Source organism: Panthera uncia, chromosome D1 (genome assembly GCF_023721935.1).
Source record: "Panthera uncia isolate 11264 chromosome D1, Puncia_PCG_1.0, whole genome shotgun sequence".
In the NCBI taxonomy this organism is placed as follows: domain Eukaryota; kingdom Metazoa; phylum Chordata; class Mammalia; order Carnivora; family Felidae; genus Panthera; species Panthera uncia.
In genome coordinates this window covers 72,749,534-72,768,145 of record NC_064808.1, presented here as the reverse complement: position 1 = coordinate 72,768,145, position 18,612 = coordinate 72,749,534, and the positions used below count along the sequence as shown (strand labels likewise).

Sequence of the window (18,612 nt, the reverse complement as noted above, 5' to 3'; positions counted from 1 at the left end):
AAAGAAATGAAGTCTTGATACATACTGTAACACGGATAAACCTTGAAACTATTACGCGAAGTGAAATAAGCCAGTTACAAAAGGACAAATACTGTATGATCCATTTATATGAAATATCTAGAGTAGGAAAACTCATAGAAACAAAAACTAGACTAAAGGTTATCAAAGCTTGAGGGAGGGGGAATGGGAAGTTATCGTTTAATGGTTACAAGTTTCTGTTTGGGGTAATGCAAATGCTTTGGAGAGAGTGGTTATGGTTGCATACGTTGTAAATATAATTAATGCCACTGAACTCTACGCTTTAAAATGGTTAAAATACGGGTATCTGCCTGGCTCGGTCAGTTAAGCGTGGGACTCTTGATTTCAGCTCAGGTCATGATCAGCTAGTGAGATCAAGCCCTGGGGGTCAAGCTCCCGGCTCCACACAGGGATGGAGCCTGCTTGGGATTCTCTCTCTCCCTCTTCCTCTGCCCCTCCACCACTCACACTCTCACTCTTTCTCAAAAAAAAAAAAAAATGTTTTTTGAATGGTTAAAATAGTAAATTTTGTTACATCTATTTACTACCACTTTTTAAAAAATAATAAAGTAATATGTCAAAAACCATTGAATAGTTTGGGGCTTTTTGTTTATTATTTAAGACCTGTATTAACAGGTGCTTGCTGTTTGCTGACTTTTTTGAGAAAAAAAATCAAGTTGTAAGCTTTTATCACAAAATTTAAAAATGAGGGTTCTTAAAATCTCAACTCCACCAGACATGAAACAATACTAAAACCTTTAAAGGTGTATTGAGAAAAACCAGACTTTAAACTGGTTTAAAGCCCAAAACTGGGGCTCCTGGGTGGCTCCCATGAGCTCGGCTCATGACCTTAAGGTTTGTGGCTCAGGTCATGATCTGACAGTTTGTGAGTTCCAGCCCTGCTTCGGGCTCTGTGCTGACAGCTCAGAGCCTGGAGCCTGCTTCAGATTCTGTCTCCCTCTCTCTCTGCCCCTCCCCCACTCTTGCTCTGTCTCTCTCTGTCTCTCAAAAATAAATATTAAAAAAAATAAAATTAAGGGGTACCTGGGTGGCTCAGTCGGTTGAGCATCCGACTTCACTCAGGTCATGATCTCACAGCTCCTGAGTTCGAGCCCCACGTTAGGCAGCGTGCTGACAGCTCGGAGCCCGGAGCCTGCTTCAGATTCTGTGTCTCCCTCTCTCTCTCCCCCAACCTACTCGCATTCTGTCTCTGTCTCTCTCAAAAATAAATAAACATTAAAAAAAATTTTTTTAATAAATAAAATTAAATTAAATTAAAATTAAAACAAAATGAAACAAATACAAAAAAAACCCCACACATTTGTCATTAGCAAAAAGATACATCTTGAGGTAAAAAAAAAAAAACCCATGTTGCATAAATAATGCAGACTGTTCTAGCTACCTGGTCAACAGGTAAAAAGCAAGCATTTAAGGTCTTCCACTCCAATCTTTCGTTCATTTCTTTCTTTTTCTTTTTCTTTTAATTTTTAAATGTTTATTTATTCTTGAGAGAGAGAGAGAGAGAGAGACAGAGACAGAGACAGAGACAGAGCATGAGCAGGGGAGGGGCAGAGGGAGAGGGAGACAGAATCCAAGCAGGCTCCAGGCTCTGAGCTGTCAGCACAGAGCCCAACTTGGGGCTGAACCCACGAGTAGCCAGATCACGTCCCCAGCCGAACTCAGACACTCAACCGACTGAGCCACCCAGGCACCCCTCCTTCATTTATTATTGCTGGGATTTCAAATTCATTTCTTCTTGCTGGGTAGTTAAACTTGACAGTAGAAAGGGTAAGCTGGCATTTATTCAGTCTCGCCCTCTGGAGAGGCCGCATTCTCAGCTGGTGGATGGACGGCTTTGGTCTCTTTGCCATCTTGTGGTTTCGGGTGTCCTGGGTGTCTGTGTTGGTATTCGAAGGCGCAGTACTATCAGCGTTAGGTGTCTGTTGACCTTGGGTCTCAGGTCCTTGATTTTCCATAACCTTCTTCATTGCCCTCCTCTCTAGGCCGTCCTTGCCGGGGGACTCCTACGGAATCACGGTCTCTACCCCCGTCCATACTCTGTCTTACGCGTCTACCTTGTTCTCCTGCACCCCCCAGGTCGGCAACCCCCATCCCTTCTCCCTGCACGGGAGGAGTGAGGACAGCGGTTGACGCCCGCCCATAGGGTCTCCTTGAGGTCAGGTGGGCACCGTGGCCCAAGAAAGGGCGGGTGCTGAGGGATCTGGCCTTCGGGAGCACTCTCCCATCTCCCCTTCTTTCCCTCTCTCTCTGTGCTGGCACTTACGCAGCCAATTGTAGGGAGGACCCCGCGCGGTGGCGAGCGGCCCGCCCCTGGCATATTTCCTCCCTGGCCCTGGGGCTCCGCCAGGACCTGTAGCGTTTACTCCCTCCGCACCCTTCTTCAACAACATCGAACTCCACAGTCCGTGCAATTGCTGCACTGCGAAGGTCCTTCCTGGAGTCATTCTTCTTTGTGGCCGTCTGGGGTACAAATCCATCTTCCTTGGTGTCGTTCCTGTCCATGAAACCTTGTCTGTTTCTTACATCGAACCATTTTACTGTTTCCAAAACCTTCCTTGCAATGACCTTCTTGTCCCGGTAGGTGCCTCCGGGTGAGCCCTTCTGGGCCGCTGCTCCCTGGGCAGCGACAGGCGGTTGGGGCGGGGCCCGCAGGTGGCTGTGAGCTGCTGCGACGCGTGGTGGCGGCAGCGGTGACTGGCTGCCTTTGGCCCCTGTGGCTCACCCCGGGCGGGCGTGAATGTAACTAGGCCGGCACTGGTTGTGTGTCTGCCCAGGGTCTCCAGGGTCTCTGCTCGCGCTGTGGATCCAACCCCAGCAGTACACTTTGAGTGAATTATTTTCTGCGTGTGTGTGAATTATTTTCTGCGTAAGGCTGTTTTGGGAAATCATGATCATAAGTGGTAGCCTGAAAATAAAACTGATTCGAGCCGGATATCCCAGGACCAAGTGCCAGTTTGGTCATCTGAGCCTCTGTTTTTATGTTTATAAGATGTACTAGATGACCCGTAGGATTCTTTCCAGCAGCAAGAATACAAGATTCCCCACAAGACAGAGTTGAAGCGCATCAACACAGGTTTCTCTGGGCTGCTTGAAGGTGAAGCTCAGGTTTATGAAAAGTCGAGGGTTGGTTGCTTCATGTTTGTGGCAGGTGGTGGGGAAATCCCCTTGAGAGATCCCCGTGAACTGCTTTGTTAGAGAGAGACACCTGAATCAAATGGAAGAGAAGAAAGAAAAGGCTTTGAAGCCAGTAATTTAATCCTGACCGAGCTGTTGGAGCCTTGATCTGAGCCTAGGCAGTCCTTAGGGGATTGGGCCATTTTCCAAATCGCTCATGATGAGTTGCAACTGAGGCTGTTGCTGTCCACCCTACCCCCATTGTTCTAATGCCAGATTTGTATTTCATAAATGATACCTATCTTCATCTGGATAGAGAAAATTTTAGTGTATTCATCCTCATTCTGTTTAGCTCCAGGATACAGAAGCAGGCAACGTGTAGGATCCGCTGCAGACTTGGGCTCAAAATAAAAAGAAATTTTCTAGCAATTAAAATGACATGAAAATGGAATGACAATCTGATAATACGGTGAAACTCATTAGTAGGCGTGTCCAAGAAAGAGACCACACCGCCAAGATTGCAATGGAGCAGTTCTCAAACCTCCTCTGCCTCAGAAACACCTGGAAAGCTTCTTAAGCCACAAGATTGCTCAGCTCCATCCCAGAGCTTCTGATTCAGCAGGCTTAGGGCAGAGCCAGATAATTTGCTTTTCTAACAAATTCGCAGGTGCTGCTGGTGTTGCTAATCCCGGGGCCACACTTTGAGAACCACTGCTAAAGAGGATCTCCTACCATCGGGCTGGCTGCTGTAATGACTTCCAAGGTATCCTCCAGCTCTGGGATTCTATGAATCCATGGAAAGCCCATAGAACAAGACAAACATTCAGGTTCCAAAGAGATGAATTTGCGCCCCAAATGAACTCAGTTCATTTTAGTTCAAAGAACCAAGTATTTATACACCCATGATATTCTTACTAGCACATGAAGCAGTCAAGGAACTAGTTTTAAAATTATAGCAAATGATCCCAGCTCGCGAAGAGCCTACACTTGAACTGGGAAGGCAAAGCCTTGTTCCTCCATGTAACTTTCACCTATTCGACAAATGTTCATTATGTTTCTACTATTCTCCAATCTAGAAGCTATGCACGGGGGTACAAAGGTGGGAAAAAATGCACTCCAATCTAAGTACATAAAGTTATAACCTTCCTAAAAATTTATTCACATGTAAAAGGGAAGAGATATCTACTTCCCAAGATCATTGTGAGAATTAAATTAGATAATTGTTTATGAAAGTGACCATGACAGTACCTGGTGCAGAGAACAGGTGCTCAATAAATACAGTAGTAGTAATCCACGGTTTTACTTACCCGCAGTCATTCGTGGTCTGGAAGGAGATGATCCATCCGTCTTCTGACTATTGTCGGAAGGCCCATAGTAGCCTAACGCTAGGTTACCAGGTGTTAGGTCACCTAACGCTACATTCACCTTGCTCTGTCTCATCACATAGGCATGTGATCACCTCACATCATCACAAGAAGGGTGAGTATGGGACAATAAGATATTTCGAGAGAGAGGGAGAGACCACATTCACATAACTTTTATTCCAGCGTATTGTTATTATAATTGTTCTATTTTATTATTAGCTATTGTTAACCTCTTACTGTGCCTAATTTATAAATTAAACTTTATCATATCTATATCTATATCTATATCTATCTATATAAAAACAGAATAGGTAGCGTTCAGTACTATTTGTGATTTCAGGCATTCACTGGGGGTCTTGGAACATATCCCCCATGTGTTAGGGGAAAGCACTGTACTTCTTTTGTCTGGGATGCTTCCTATCAGAAATAAAACTTGATCTGGTCCTTGAGAGTCAAGGAAGTAAGTTTCACAGCCATCATATCTCCATGGAACAAGTGAGCAGGGTATTTTTCTAAACACTCCTCATGGTGATCTGGTTCCTTCTGCTGTCCCAATTTCTCCTTCCCTACCCACAGCAGCAGAACTAAGTCTCAAAGGACCCTGAGAAAAGCAGCGAGAGCAGTATCATCACTGACGCTGCCACTCCAAGTATCCCGGACAGTGATGAGCTGACAAGCAGAAGTGTACAGAGTTTCTCAGCTTCGGCACCATGACATTGTGGATTGGATAGTTTTTTTGTTACTGAGGACTGTCTGCGCATGGTGAGATGTTTGGCAGCATCCCTGGCCCCTATCCACTAGCAGCCAGAGGCACTTCTTCCCCCACTGCAACACCCAAAAATATCTCCAGACACTTCCAATTGTCCCTGAGGCTAAAATCACCCCCAGGAGAGAAACGCTGGGGTAGATGGACTCACACACACATAGTTGCCAGATTTAGCAAATAAAAATACAGGAGCCCTGAAAAGGCAACCCATAAAGTGGGAGAAAGTATTTGCAGATCATATATCTGATATACGGTACCAAGGATTAATTTCCAAAGTATACAGAGAATTCCTACAACTCAACAACAACAACAACAACAACAAATTCAAAAATGGGCAAAGGACTTAAAGTTCCCCACAAAAGGCATATAGATGGCCATAAATTTATTTATTGTTTTTCTAACATTCAAAGCACATGAAAAGCTGCTCAACATCACTAGCTATTTGGAAAATGCAAATCAAAATGACAATGAAGCATGGGGGGAAATGATGGAAGAAAATATTTACAAGCCACATATCTGATAAGGGATTAATATCCAAAGTACATAAGGCAACCCTAAAATTCAAGAGCAAAGAAATAACACAATAGAAAAAATGGACAAAGAGGGGCACCTGGGTGGCTCAGTCAGTTAAGTGTCTGACTTCAGCTCAGGTTATGATCTCACAGTCCGTGAGTTCGAGCCCCGCATCAGGCTCTGTGCTGACAGCTCAGAGCCTGGAGCCTGCTTCAGATTCTGTGTCTCCCTCTCTCTCTGCCCCTCCCCTGCTCATGCTCTGTCTCTCTCTGTCTCAAAAATAAATAAAAAACATTAAAAAAAAATTTTTTAATGGACGAAGAACTTGAACAGACATTTCTCCAAGGAAGACACACAAAGAGCCAACAGACACAGGAAAAGATACTCAAAACCATTCATCATCAGGGAAATACAAATAAGAACTACAATGAGATATCATCCCACACCTGTTAGGATGGCCATTATTTAAAAAAAAAGAAAAGAAAAGAAAAGAAAAGAAAAGAAAAGAAAAGAAAAAAGAAAAAGATGCATATTGGCAAAGATATAAGAATGGAACCCTTGCACACTGTTAGTGGGAAAATAAAATGTTGCCACTGCTATGAAAAACAGCATGGGGATTAAGAAAGAAAGAAAGAAAGAAATGAAGGAAGAAAGGAAGGAGGGAGGGATGGAAGGAAGGAAGGACTACCATATGATCCAGCAATCCCACTTCTAGATATTTATCCAGAAGAATTGAAATTAGAATCTTGAAGAGATATTGGCACTCCCATGTTCACTGCAGCATTATTCACCATAGACAAGACAACCTAAAATCCGTGATGGATAAAGAAAATATGGCAATGTACATACAATGGAATGTTATTCAGTCTTTTGAAAAGAAGGAAATTGTGTGAAATGTGACAATATAGATGAACCTTGACGACACCATGTAAGGTGAGATAAGTCACAGAAGGACTAATACCTCAAGATTCCACTTAGATGAGTTATCTAAAATTAACAAACTCACAGAAGCAGAGAGTAGAATGGTTGTTGCCAGGGGCGGGAGGGGGAAATGGGGAGATGGTATTCAACAGATACCAAGTTTCAGTTATGCAAGATGAATATGTTCTAGAGATCCACTGTACAACATTGTGTCCATTAGGTTTTTTTTTTAAGTTTATTTGTTTATTTTTGAGAGAGAGAGTACAAGTGAAGAGGTAGAGAGAAAATCCCAAGCAGGCTCCATGCTGTCAGCACAGAGCCTGATGCGGGGCTCGATTTCGTGAAGTGTGAGATCATGACCTGAGCCAAAATCAAGAGTCGGACACTTAACCGACTGAGCCACGCAGGCGCCCCCGTTGTGCCTATTGTTAACAATACTGACCTATGCACTTATAGAATGTTGAGAATAGATCTCATGTTAAATGTTCTTACTACAACTTAAACAATAACAATAAAATAAAATGGAAAAAAAACACAACAGGGTATTTCTTCACGCTCATTAGGATGGCTATTCTAAAAATAAATTTTTTCAAGCACAGAAAATAACAAGTGTTGACAAGCATGTGGAGAAATTGGAATCCTTGTGTATTGCTGGTGGAAATATAAAATAATGTGGCTGCTGTGGAAACAGTTTGATGGTTCACCAAAAAGTTAAACATAGAATTACTGGGTAATTCCACTTCTAGTGAATTCCAAAAACAATTACAGCTGAGACTACTCCAGGTAGTTATGATCTCCAACGTTCACAGCAGCATTATTCACAATAGACAAGAACGTGAAACACCCCAGATGTCCATCAGTAGGTGGTATAAACAAAATGTGGTACATAAAATCGAATTACTCAGCCTTGAAAAGGAATGAAATTCTGATACATGCCACAACATGGCTGATCCTGAAAAACATTATGCTAAGTGAAGTAAGACAGACACAAAAGGACAAATATCGCATGGCTCCACTGATATAAGGCACCTAGAAGAGGCAGATTCATAAGAGACAGAAAATATGGTAGATGTTACTAGAGCATATGGGAGGGGGGTGAGGAGTTCTTTTACAGTGGGTACAGTTTCTGTTTGGGATGATGCAAAAGTTCTGGAAATGCATAGTGGTGATGGCTGCACGACATTGTGAATACACTTCATGTCACTGAATTGTATACTTGAAAATTGCTAAAAAGGCTAAATTTTGTGGGTATTTTGTCACAACAAAAAAGAGTTTAATACAGGACTACCCAATTACATTTGAGATGTATATGAACAATGAATTTGTTAACATAAGTATGTCATATGCAATTTTTAGGACATACTTACACTAAAAAAAAAAATTTATGGTTTCTTTAACATTCAAATGTAGCTGGGCATTCTGCATTTTATCTGGCAACCTTGACAAGAGATGCTGAGTCTTAACTTCAGTAGAAACAAAGAAAGAGGATTCCAGAGATGTTTCAGGATTGACACTGATAGGACTTGGTGACCAAATGGAACGAGCACATGCTGGAAAGGGAAGAACTTCAAACAGCAAAGGGGCTTCTGTTTTACAGCACAGAGGTGCCATTAATGGAGAGCCACCACGACCATTCAGTTCATTCATTGGTACCAGTAACCTGTATACTTTGCTGACATTGTTGTGTGGCCTGTCCGGACCTCGGTGGGTAAAAAGGGAGCATACAGTCTAGTGGGGCCTATGGACAAGTAAGGAGACAGGGACAAAGGGTTATGAAGAGTTCCATGATGGTGGGACCACCGGCTGTAAGGAGTGACAGGTTGCCAGACAGGATCAGATGGCAGTTCACTGCAATCTGGAATAGAGGAGAAGCATCATCAGGAGCCCTTGGGAGAGAACTGGGGACAGTCCTGGCCTCCTGGAAACCCCACTTATCATTTATCATTCCTCCATGAGGAATGTCACTTTATCATTGTTTTCCAAAGATCAGTGTCCTAAGGAGGAACTTCACAGTTCCTAACCCTACTGAACCTGTTGCCCCCAGATTCAGATATAATCTTGCAAACTGGAATGACCACCGTCTGCCCTGCAGCCTTCCTGGAGCAATGATTCTAAAAATAAAGGATAAAATACATTGTCAGGGTCGTTCCCAGCCACAGGTTTCCCAGCACGCAACATGCGGCAAAGCCAGTGGGACCTGGGACATGGGCAGCTTCTCGGCAGGGCTGATTCCTTGGCTTCCTTTCTGCACTGGCTAAACTGCCCCCCCCCCCCACTGCTGCCTCGTATACTCTGCGCATCCATAAATTATCACTTCATTAGACACGTTGTAGCACCACTAAAGTTACATCTGCAAAATGCACCATTAAAGGACTGGGGCTGGCTCCGGAGGAATGAGTCATCCACATCCAGATTAAAGAAAAGCCATTTCTAAAATCCTGGCATTTCTTGGGAAATTCCCCGAGGCTGCTCAGCAGGAAATTAAATTGTCTTGTTAGCCGACTGGATTCTTTGTAACTTTCTGTGCCTAGAGACATGGCCTCCTCCTATCTCCTTTAGGATCTTTCCACTGGGTAGGCAGGGTGGAAAGGCAGAGATCTGGGTAGGACACATCTTTCCTGTCAAGTTTGGGGAAGATTTAGTGGTGTCTGGCTGGTAAATCAGGGGCGGGACAAGGTAACCTGAATATATTCTGCACCTTGATTACAATCCCAGTGAGTGTAATCTTACCTTATTATTGCGTGGGCAGGGGAGGCATGGAGGCAGACGGGAGAAGAACAGGGTGGGTGAGCAAAAGGGCTGCAGATGGGATTTTTAGAGTAGTGAATCTATTCTATATGATACTGTAATGGGGAACATATGTCATTATACATTCGTCCAAACCCATAGGATGCTCGCCAGGAATGAACCCTAATGCAAACTGGATTTTAGGTAATAATGTTTCAATGTTGGCTCATCCCTTGCAACAAATGCACACAAGATGTTAATGATAGGAAGGCTGGGTGGGGAGTGAGGGAGCCTCTCTATACTCTGTGCTCAACTGTTTGCAAACTTAAAACTGCTAAAAAAAAAATAAGATAAAGTCTACGAATTTAGAAACAAGAGAAGGGGACCGCGGAGTCTTCCCAGGGCAGGACTGCGATGGAGGCAGGACAGACAAGAATTGAATTCATTCATAAATGGGTGAGGTCCAAGCAAGCAGGACTGTAAGCACTCAGAAGACAGGGACTGTTTTATTAACCTCTGTGTGTGTGCATCATAATATGTTTGCTGTATGAATGAACGAATCACGCAATGAATGAGAGAAACTGATTGGTTTAGGTGGTTATCATTGGGTAAATGATTGGGAAACACCCAGGAAACTTTCCCCAAATATACAAGCCCCTTTGTCCTTCTGTGCATCCCGTAAGGTTTGAAATACGCACCCACATGTGTGCACAGCCCCCCTCTGCAACACCCAACCCATCCCTGGCTTGAAAGCTATAGTTTTTAGGGATCTCTTCACCCTTCATGCACATAGCTATGGGATAAATGAATTATTGCCCCGTGTTGCCTGGCAGAGATCCAGGCTAAGAAACAACCCATCTTTGCCAAATTAATTTTGCCTGTAACAAAGCCCTGCATGCAGGCAACATGGCTGTCCAGAAGCATACACAGGAAGTTCTCTGCTTCTCTTTTTACTGCTTCTCTCTACCTGGACAGAAGCCTTCCTCCAAGTAGTTAGTAGACTTCATTAAGGACTCAAGGAGGCCTCTGTATAAACACCTGAACCACCCTTAATTCTCTCCCACAGCATCGAAGCATGACCCATTTATCTGATGATCTAGTTGGCACCTTACTCCTTGGGAAGAGCAGCGAGGATAAGAGGCTAGCCTGAGTTATAAGAGGGAGCAGAGGAGGCTGGCAAGGGAAGAGTTACCATAGCTTCATGCCCTGGAAGGTCAGTCTAGAAGGGTACTGAAGGCCTGGGGTAAGCTTTATATTCAGGGAATCACAGAAGAGTTGGCACTTAAGCTCAGTTTTAGGAATAAATAGTAATTTCCATGCTGTCAGAGAAGGCAAGAATGAATTAAAATCAGAGTTTGACTGTTTCAAAGATTGTTAAGAGTTGACCCATTGCCCACTGCCCAAATCTGACAGCAAGAGAGAGGCAGTTTTAAGTTGCTTATACATAGATCCTGGGCCCACATTCGCTTTAGAGGAAAGGCTGGTGTCAGAACTGTGCAGCTACCCAGTAAGATTCACCCCTGGACAGTGTGGGCATTTCTGGCTTAGAGCCCTCTCTTCCTAGGTAAACGTGGCCCTTCTTTCTTCCTCCCTACCTCCATCCTTCCTCCTCCTCTTCTTCCTCTCCTTCCTCTTCCTCCTCCTGCTTCTCTCTCTCCCTTTCTTTCTTTTCTTTCTTCTTCCCTTTCCCTCTTTCTTTCTTTCTCTCTCTTTCTTCCTCTCATTCTCTTTCTTTTTCTTTCTTTCTCTTTCCATTGCTGTTAGAAGTACCAGGAACATGTTCCAGCTGTCCAATTTCTTAGCTTGTCTGAGAGGTAAAGCAGGATGAGCTCACTCCATGGGAACCCAGAAAGATTTCTCCACGCCAGAAAACAGCACACTGTGCCTCACGATCAGAAATCCCACATAGAAGCCTGTGATACCAGCTGAGCAAAGTCTTAACTTCATGAATTACACTAGTGCTTCCCAAACTTTAATGTGCGTACAAATCACCTGGGGATCTTGTTAAATTGCGGGTTCTGATTCAGTAAAGCCAGGCTGGAGCCTGAAATTCTGCATTTCTAACCAACTCCCAGAGCTTGCTGATGGTTCTGATTGGTGGGATCGTTGAGCAGCAAAGGGTACACCACACCAACGTGTAGGGGGGGGCAAATTCTTAGCCTCATCTGTGGAGTCTATGAAAGAATGTTCAGTTACTACCTGTCTGCCCATGGCTACTTCCAGGCACCAATTTCTGGGACGTGAGGGCCATTTTGTGGTCTGACTGGTTGGTTCAGAACGTATTCATATGCCCTCCTCCCCACGCCCAGAGAGTAGGCATCACCTTGTGCTAGGTGTCAATAAGTCTTTCAACTGAACGATGTGTGAGCAAGGCGAGATGAGAAGAGCAAATCTAAATTCATTTTCTTTTTCGAGTGAAAGAAAAAGGTATTAACATTCACTAAAATGTAAGCTCCAAGAGGACACGAATCTTGTCTTTTGGTTATCACTTTATTCACAACATCTACCCTAGAACAGACTTTGGCACATGATAGGCACTAAGTGTGTGTGTGTAAATAAATGAATGATAATAGTTACCATACCCTGCACATAGAGCACGTATCAGACTCTACACAGATTGTCTCATTGCTTTCCTGCAAGCAGACGAGAGTGTTTATTCATTTTTATCCTCCTGGTAGATCAACTGCTTAAATAACTTGCTGAGCTAATAGACTTAGGGGTAAAACTTGGGCTAAAGCTTTCTTCATACCTTCTGTGGCCAGTTGTCATTCCAGCCTGTACTCTGGAGACTTTAGAGTGTGCAGGCATTCCACAGGCTTGTCTCTCTTGGCACAGGAGGGTCACTGGATAAGGACGGGCAAAGGTACCTTGAGGAAACACGCAAGCAAATGTGGAACAAGCTTTGTGGCACCACTGAGCCCAGGGGCACTCCCTCGGCACCATTTGTAAGCATGCAGCATGCAGGAGGAATGCTAAGGGAGCTGGCCAGTTCCCGATTTGCTCTCAGACCCGTTCTCCGCATTTCACAAACTCCCTTGTCTCCTGGCTTCTGGGTGGTGAGGCCAGTTGGATTCCCTGGCAGAGGAGGGCAGAAGCCAAGATAATGGTGTCTTTTCCAGTCTACATTGGGTGGCATTTCTGGCAGTGGTCGTCTCCTCTGAGCCCCAGCTTCTGTGACTTCTTGTGGTCCCACCTCTGAATGGCTTCTGACTCCGGCCACACAGTTCCAGCATCGCACTCTGACAAGGCTGCCTTGTTCTGTTGTCGAGCTCGGCCTAGGGATGGAGCTAAACATCCTGTTACTAATCATGGGATTGTCTCATCTCATGTTTGGCTTCTAAGCTCTTTCGTCTTTTCTATAACCAATTCCTTATATTAAATTCCGTCTGTTGAAAGACATATCTGTCGGATGCTCTGTCTGTTGGATAGAGCATATCCAAATAATCCAATTAAAAATGGACAGAAGACATGAACAGACATCCTTCCAAAGAAGACAACCAGATAGCTAACAGACACACGAAAAGATGCTCGACATCACTCACTATCGGGGAAACGCAAATCAAGACCATAATGAGATACCACCTCACACTTGTCAGAATGGCGAAAATCAACATAAGAAACAACAGTTGTTAGCAAGTATATGAAGAAAAAAGAACACTCCTGCACTGTTGGTGAGAACATAAATTGGTGCAGCCACTCTGGAAAACAGCATGGAGTGTTCTCAAAAAGTTAAAAATAGAACTACTTTTTGACCCAGCAATTGTACTACTATTTGCCCAAAGGGTACAAAACACTAATCCAAAGGGATATATGCACCCCGATGTTTACAACAGCATTATTTACAATAGCCAAGATATGGAAGCAGTGTAAGTGTCCATCGACAGAAGAATGGATGAAGAAAATGTAATACACACACACACACACACACACACACACAATGGAATATTACTCTCCATGAAAAGAATGAAATCTTGCTCTTTGCAACGACATGGATGGAGCTAGAGAGTCCAATGGTAAGTGAAATAAGTCAGTCAGAGAAAGACAAATACCATGATTTCAGTCATATGTGGATTTGAAGAAACAAAACAAAGGAAAAAAAGGAGAGACACACATATGCATACCAAGAAACAGTCTTTTTCTAAAATTTTTAATGTTTATTTGTTTTTGAAAGAGAGAGACAGAGACAGAGCACAAGTGGGGGAGGTGCAGAGAGAGAGGAAGACACAGAATCTGAAGCAAGTTCCGAGCTATGAACTGTCAGCACAGAGCCCTATGCAGGGCTTGAACCCACAAACCGTGAGATCATGACCTGAGCTGAAGTCGGAAGCTTAACCAACTGAGCCACCCAGTCTTTTTTTTTAATGTTTATTTTATTTTGAGAGAGATGGGGGGGGGGGGCGTGCACAAGTGGGGAAGGGGCAGAGAGAGAGTGAGAATTCCAAGCTGTCTCCCCACTGTCAGCACAGAGTCCTCCCTGGAGCTCAAACTCATGAGCCGTGAGATCATGATCTGAGCCAAAATCAATAGCCAGACTCTTAACCGACTGAGCCACCCAGGTGCTCTGAAATACTCTTAACTAACTATAGAGAACAAGCTGATGGTTACCAGAGGGGAGGGGAGTGGGGAATGGGCGAAATAGATGAAGGGATTAAAGGGTACACTTATCATGATGAAAAAATAAAATAATATTTTTAAAAGAATAGATTTTTTCAGCAGGTGCTTTTGAGCCCTGAAACATACAATTTCTACCGAGGCACAGTTTCACTCAAATAAAGCATAATGACCAACATTTATAATTGTCTATCATCAGACATAAATTAGTCCATGAGTTTCCTATCACTGGAATAGACCACATTAATGTCCGTGACACTTGCCAAGATAGCTATCGCGAGGATTCTTTCATCAGATAAGAGGGTTGCATCACATGGCCTCAAAAATCCCTCCTATATTTATGATAAATATAAGGTAGACTAAGAGCTCTTTAAGATGTCTTGCCCCCATAATATTCCCAACACTTAGCACAGTACTTGGTATTTACCAGGTACCTGGTAAACATTTGTTAAATAAATGATTGGTGGTTCTTTGATTCTTGGGCCTATGATTCTGTTATTGGTGTCTGAAGCTTATTACAGCACTTACCACACTGTGTTGGAGTTATTTTATCTGTTATCCGGAGTCATTTCTGACCTCCCTAAGGACTGGGGCTCCTTTTTTTAACCTTTACGAAGCAGGACTGCACACAACAGAAAGCAAATACGAAGTGAATGTTTGTTGGGAGGAGGGAGGACACCACAGGAGCAAATGAATAAATTCTTTGATCCACAATTTTATGACTTATGAACATATCAACTTATGAACACCTCTTGTCAGAGATTCACCTTTAAAAAAAAAAAAATCTAGACGTAAGTGATAAAGACCCATAACAAAATGGCAGAAGGGATTCTAGGGAGAAAATTGACTGTGGTAAGAATTGCTAACATTCCAGACGGGACATTTTTGTCTTAAAAAAGTCAGGTTAGAGCAGAAAGCTACTAGGTTCACATCCACTTGCTAAGTGCTGAGAGGTGACGATTCAAACTTTCCAGAACTTATCGTCTAGATTAGTGGTCAGCAGACTTTTTTTGTAAAGGGCCAGATAGTAAATATTTTCAGCTTTGCAGGCCACGTGCCCCCCCCATAACTACTCCACTCTACTGTAGAGCCAATGCAGCCATAGATCATATGTAAGCAAATGGGTGTGACTGCTTCCCAATAAAACTTTGCTCATGAACACTGCAATCTGAGTTTCACACAATTTTCATATGTAGTGAAATATTATTGTCTTTTTGATTTCTTTTTTTTAAATTTTTTTTAACATTTATTTATTTTTGAGACAGGGAGAGACAGAGCATGAACAGGGGAGGGTCAGAGAGAGGGAGACACAGAATCTGAAACAGGCTCCAGGCTCTGAGCTGTCAGCACAGAGCCCGACGCGGGGCTCGAACTCACGGACCGCGAGATCATGACCTGAGCCAAAGTCGGACGCCCAACCGACTGAGCCACCCAGGCGCCCCTTTGATTTCTTAAATAAGTGAAGCACAGGGAACTTTTAGGGCAGGGAAACTATTCTGTACGATATCATAATGGTGGCTACACATCGTTACGTATTTGTCAAAACTCATAGTGTGTCCAACACCAAGAGAACCCTGATGTGAACTATGGACTTCCGTGAAGAAAAATGTATTAATATTGGTTTATTAATTTTAACAAACTTGCCACACTGATGCAAGATGTGAACAGGGGAAACTATGCTGGGGTGTGGCGGGGTGAGGGAGGTGGATGCGTGGAACTCTATGTACTACCTATTCAATTATTCTTTGTAAATCCAAAACTGTACTTTAGTGTGTGTGTTTATTTATTTTTGAGAGAGAAAGAGTGTGAGTGGGGGAGGGGCAGAGAGAGAGAGAGAGAGAGAGAGAGAGAGAGAGACACAGAATCCCAAGCAGGCTCCAGGCTCTGAGCTGTCAGCACAGCCCAGCGTGGGTCTCGAACTCACAAACTGTGAGAACGTGACCTGAGCCAAAGTCATTTGCTTAACCAACTGAGCCACCCGGGATCCCCCAAAACTGTACTTTAAAAAAGATCTTTAAAGAGGTGTAAAAAATGTATCTCACACATGAAGCCTGTTTGGAAACCAGTTAGGGAAGCTCCAGGTGGCACAGTGATTTAATTGGGCCCACCAGTGATGGGAATGGCCTTGCAGGTGGTGTCAAGGCCACCCCTCACTCCTGTCTTCACCGAGATGAGAGTCAGGGGCACCTTCTGTGGGGTCTTGATCTGACCATTGCCCTCTCACAGAGCAGTGACCAAGGCTCTCCGCAGAAATCATAGCACAAGGTCAGAAATCTCGACTTTTATAATACGGTGGGACAACTCTCTGTGCCTACTTCAGAGATTAATCGTTATATAAGGGAAGAAAAAAACAGGGGTCGGAAGGGAAGAAGAATTAGAAAAGAAGAAAAGGGAGAGAGTTCTCAGATCAAGTTCTGTTGAGCTCACTTTTCTGAATCTCTGTTTAACGTTCTCTATTTCAGAGCCCCTGACAGGCAGGCAGGAATGTGCTTCTGTGTCCTCTCTCAGTGATCAGGCCTCTGATCTGTCCACCTCGGCTGTCCAGTAGGGTAGGCACAAGCCACATAAGGCTATTGAGCACTTAAAATAAGGCTGGTACAGGGGTGCCTGGGTGGCTCAGTCAGTTAAGCATCTGACTCTTGATTTCTGCTCAGGTCATGGTCTCATGGTTCATGGGTTCGAGCCGGTCTCAGTCTCCATGCTGGCAGTGCAGAGCCTGCTTGGGATTCTCCCTCCCTCCCTCTCCCTCTCTCTCTCTGTCTCTGCCCCTCCCCCACTCATGCTTTCTTTCTCTCTCAAAATAAATCTTAAAAAAAATATGGCTGGTGCAGTGGAAGAACTGAATTTTTTTTTTTACTTTTATTTACTTTCAACTCATTTTAATTTCATAACTGATATTCAATTCAGTTACTGGGAAACGCTTAAATGTGTTTGGAACAACTTGAGTACGCCCATCAACTTTTCAGCTGTAACTTTTATAAAATCTAAATACGGATCAAACACTTCCATGAAAATTTAAGATCTAAATTGAGATGTGCCATAAACCTAAATGCACGCTGGAATTCAAAGGCTGGGGATGCAAAAGCTGTCCCGTAGTGTATTGATTGATAATCTGTATATTGGTTACGTGTTGACGCGTCACATTTTCAATCCATCAGGATAAAGCATATTATTTGCACTAACTTGACTTTTTCTTTTTCACTCTTTCGCCATGACTGTCGGAAATTTACAATTCCGTATGTGGCCTGCATTCTATTTCTACTGGATGGCACAGCTCTAAAATGATTCCAGTGTCCTAGTCAGTCTCCAACGCCCCCGTGGTTCCGAGCTTTGCTCCACCATCTCTCTGTGCTGGAAAGTCCCTTCTCAAACTCTGTTTTTCACATGCCAGTTTTCCACCGAGTGCCCCCCGGTTACCTGTCACATCAGACTGTAACCTCTCCGTTTGTAGCCACGGCTCCCAGCCACGGGTCAGTCCCATGCAGCCCACGCCTCCCGACAGCCTGTACCTCTGCAATCTCGTACCCATTTCCTGCTGTGCCATCTGTGCTTGAGCCAAACAAATGTTTCTCCAAGTTCATATCAGGGTCGTTATGCTTTTGTTCCTTTTCGAGCACTCCTTCCTTAAATCTCCTCACTCCTCTGGCCTACAGCGTCTACCCCTTGGAGATGGGTCTCAAAATCCAGCTCTCCCGGAAAGATTTCCCATAGCAATGTCAGTCCTGCCCGCTTTCCCTCACTTGCCTAATTCCTTGGACCTTTAAGTCCTGTCTAGCTGCTGCTCTCGTCGATGCCACCGACTTCTGCACCACAGTTCTCGTGCAAGCAGCCCCAGGCCCGGGCCTTGTGTCCCCAGCTGCTACTACGTTCCACAGAACAGCTGTGTGCCTGCGCCCAGCACCACTTTCCGCTGCGGCTGGTGAATGCTTAGGACTGAACAGCCCGGGCTCTAATGAGCCCTAATGAAAGAGGTGTATAGACAGAGAATAGGGTTTTCATGTATCGATACTTCTTCCTGCAGACTTGTTTTACGTGTGATGTGGTGTGAGACCACATCTGGCATGCCATCTTTCATGTCGTTTGTAGAAGGAACACACCTTCATCAAAGCCTTCCTTTGCCCAAAGCATTTTACAATAAAGGCCCCTTGGTTTTAAAGCAGACATCTGTCCAGGCAGAGCTGCTAGCATTCTATCTAAAAGATTACTTAGCATTTCTCTGTGTCAAAAGCAGTCTTTACTTTACAAGTGCTCTCATAAACTCATCAGTTCTCATTGTTGGGACTTTTTGTAATTTGCTTTTTATTGGAAGTACACCGGGGAGCTAATACAGCCTCAGAAGAAAAGCTGCTCATAAATTCCAGGCCAGAAACATTCTTCCCAACCTCTGAAGCACACACGGTGAAAATCACCTTCAAAAATGAGGATAAAATAAAGACATTTTTAGACGAAAGCTAGCTGAGGGAATTTCCCATACCACAGTTTACCCTTTCAATGTGACTGTCTGACGAATGCTAAAGCTTGTTGCTCAGATTGGGGGAAATACTACCAGATAAAAAC

General features: G+C 43.9%; 1 pseudogene; it reads right to left on the bottom strand.

Moving 5' to 3' along the window:
* Window positions 1-1,818: 1,818 nt before the first annotated feature.
* On the bottom strand, window positions 1,819-17,599 carry LOC125929511 (Y-box-binding protein 1-like; annotated as a pseudogene).
* Between the last annotated feature and the right edge of the window lie 1,013 nt (window positions 17,600-18,612).